Raw genomic sequence first — 3600 nt, forward strand, 5'->3', positions numbered from 1 at the left:
AGGGCTGATACTGTCCTTCAATTCGATCGAGTAGGGCGCTCCCACACCGTAGGGTGACGCATCACACTCCAAAAACAACTCTCTTCCATGGTCGAAGTGAGTCAGCACCGGAGCGGAACACAAAGCGGCTTTAGCTTTCCGGAATGCATCATCTGTAGGCCCATCTCAAGATGGTCATTTGTATTTCTTTTCCAGAAGTCGGTATAAGGGGCTGAGAAGCGCGGGCAGATTAGGCAAGAATTTTCTATAAAACGTAAGCATGCCCAAAATGGACCGCAGCTCCGTAACATTCCGAGGATTCGGAGCCAGCTGAATTGCCTCGACGTTCTTCTCCGACGGGTGCAAACCTGCCGCGTCAATTCTATGTCCCAGATATGTAACGGACGCCTCGCCGGCCCTTGTCTGCCCGGAGCTTGATGCCGTATTCTCTGAAACGCTGAAGAAATGCTTGCAGGTTCGTATTCGGCATATCATTGGCATCTGCTATTAGGACGCCATATAAGTACGCTCGAACCCCTGGAAGGCCTTGCAGAACATACTCAATTGTTCTTTGAAAAATTGCAGGGGCGGATGCAATTCCAAATGGCAGTCGATTATAACAGAAGAGGCCCTTGCTAGTTTTTATAACAGCTAATTTACGCGAATCTTCGTCTAGAAGAATTTGGTTGTAGGCATCGCGTAAATCCAAGATGCTAAACTGCTGTCCGCCGCGAAGCGTAGCGAAAATGTCGTCTACTATGGGCAGGGGATACCTTTCCATTTCACAGACTGGGTTCAGGGTTACTTTAAAATCACCACAGATGCGAACTGTCCTATCGCTTTTCAATACGGGAATTACCGGGGTTGCCCATACTGCATAGGAAACAGGCGAAATAATGCCCCTGGCCACGAGTCGGTCTAACTCTGCGGGGGCATTATCTAGCAGAGCGAATGGAACGTTTCTTGCCTTGCAGAACCTTGGTGTTGCTCCGTCCTTTATATGTAGCCGTGCGGGTGGCCCCTCGATAATTCCCACGCCCTCCGTACAAAGGTCAGCGTACTGGTCCATCACGGGTGCAGCTCCTTGACTCTCCAGTTTCAATTCGACTGACTGCGACACGATGTGAAGAAGTGGCGCCCCTTGTATCTCGAGTTTCCGCAATAAGTCCAGGCCGCAAAGGCTAGGACTTTCGCAGTTTAACACTACGAGGTTGCAGTCAACTGCCACTGACTTATAGGTAGCTTGCATTTGCAGAACGCCAAGCACTGGTAGCTTTCCAAGATTGCATGAAAGGGTTAACGTAGCCTCACAAAGCGGTGACCATTTATGATGATGGGCTTCGTATATTGCTTTGGGCACCACGCAGACAGGCGAGCCTGTGTCGATTAACATCTTCAGTGAAATTTCATTCCACGTGACAAGCTTCCGTAGGGGCAAAACCATTCAGTCATTGCTTTTTACTGAGCATATTTGCAATGCGTTGCTGCCGTTATCTTCACTATCTTCACTTTGCGCTGAACATTCGGTTATCGCCAAGGATCGATGGGCGGAAACTGTTCGAGAGCATACTCGCGCCAAGTCACCTTGTCGCCCGCATTTGTAACATCGCCGCCATCGCAGCGAGCACGCAATGGCCTGATGCCCCTGTCTGCCACAGCAGCTACATTGTGGCGATAACATGCTCGGTTCATTCCTTATTATTGCGGGTTCCTCTTTACGCTGAAAGTTGAGCCCACCGACGGCGTCACCTTGCCTGTCCATCTGTTGCGAACCTAGCTCTGCGCTTTCTGCTGCTAGAGCAAGTGCTTCGGCTTCAGATAGAGTCAAGTCCTTCGCTAGCAGCTGTTTCTGCAGGTTTTTGGACCGCACTCAGCAAACGATGCTGTCCCTCAGAATTCGCTGCAACATCGAAGGGAAGTTGCAGTTATGGGCTAGCCTACGAGTCTCTACGATAAACGCCTGTATAGACTCTCCTTGTTGGTTTCGATGAAAGAACTTGAAACTTTCCGATATCTCGTTAGGCGACGGATCATAGTGCTCATTCAATGTTGAAGCGACTTCTTCATAGCTCAGCGAGCTGGGTTTTCTCGGCGCTACTCTACCGCAAAGAATATCAATTGTCTTTGATCCTAACGCTGCAACCAACAAGGCCCTCTTATTGGCGTCGTCTGTAACCTCGTTTGCTTCAAAGTAACCGTCGACCTTTACGAGATACGCGTGCCACTTATCTGTGTCCTCTACGAAATCCGGAAGCTTGAGGGCCATGACTGCGGTTGGGCCGATGGGCGTCTCCATTTCGTGGCTGGTACCTGGCGGCTGTTGCGTATCGGTGGGCATTCTCGTCGCCAGTGTTACGAAGTTTTCTCGAGCGGCAACGCCGCTCCAGTAGTGAACGAGACAGTCGTATTATGCAGAAGACACCACGTCACACTCGCGGTAATACAGGATGTGTTACGTCCGCCGCTATGGACGAGGGTGGCGCTGGTGAACACTCTCAAGGTTCGTTTACACCCAACAAACATAAATACCCACGAGAGCAGCAGATTGGACAGCCGTCACCGTAGCTCAGTTGGTAGAGCACCGGACGCAATATTCGAAGGTCGTGGGTTCGGATCCCACCGGCGGCATGGTTGTTTTTTCTGCTGTTTCATAAGCAAATTTATTTAAGCGACTGATTAATTGGAGTATTATTCTCCCGCTGATCAGCACTACATATTAAAAAAATAGAAACATTCCCCTGTGCACCTTGGTTTCGGTCACATTTGGCTTCTTTCATGTGTTTGTGAAACCAGCCCCTCATTTTCCTTTAACTTGTCTGCTATATATGTGTGTGTTTGTGTGTGTGTGTGTGTGAACGAAACCAACAGTCACGGAAACCAAGATGCATAAAGGAATGTTTTTGCTGTTTTAAATTTTTTATCATTATTTTTTAATTTGTAGTGGTGAACAATGGGAGAATAATATATATAAGTTAGCCAGGACTGGGGGAATCATTCCTCTGGATTACCGCTCATCGCAGTGTGCGGGCACAGACAGCTAGCATTAAACCTTCTCTCTTTATTTCTTCCGCTAGTGAATTGATTAATTGATTGATTGCCTAATCTTTTCAGTATTCGATATAGTGCTCAGAACATTTATCTTCTTTCATTAAGGTACACCCATATCCTCAATTACTGATGCGGATTCCTGAAGGCCTTAGAAATTATATGTACCGCGTAAACATAGCTCCCTTCGGACTTGCGATAAAGCTGTGCGGTTATTTTTTTACTTAATGTCGAAATTTCTTTAAAGAGGTTCCTTGACATTAACTAAACATGACATATTATCTTCACTGCTGGAAAAACAGGTTGTTCATTTCCATCCTAACGCATCCCATCTTTTCAGATCGGCTTTCGCAATATGTCTGCAGCGGATCAACATCAAGAAACCGAGAGGACCACGGTAATTTTACAGAAAAGAGACAGCTGCGGCAGGAAATTTAAGGAAGACCGGAGTCTGAACTTAAATCCGTTGGGCTTGAAAAACAGGCGGCCCTGTGTGGTAACCTAATCTCTTCGTAATCGAGTCCGGGGCCGGCGTATGCACAATTTAAACCCGCGCTCCGGAACACCACCTGCGCC

General features: G+C 47.9%; 1 non-coding gene across 1 annotated transcript; it reads left to right on the top strand.

Moving 5' to 3' along the window:
• The first annotated feature begins 2531 nt into the window (after nucleotides 1-2531).
• TRNAL-CAA (transfer RNA leucine (anticodon CAA)) lies at nucleotides 2532-2607 on the top strand. The gene has a single exon. It is a non-coding gene; the product is annotated as a tRNA-Leu (tRNA).
• The last annotated feature ends 993 nt before the right edge of the window (nucleotides 2608-3600 follow it).

The sequence above is a fragment of the Amblyomma americanum genome, chromosome 2 (genome assembly GCF_052857255.1).
Source record: "Amblyomma americanum isolate KBUSLIRL-KWMA chromosome 2, ASM5285725v1, whole genome shotgun sequence".
Lineage (NCBI taxonomy): Eukaryota > Metazoa > Arthropoda > Arachnida > Ixodida > Ixodidae > Amblyomma > Amblyomma americanum.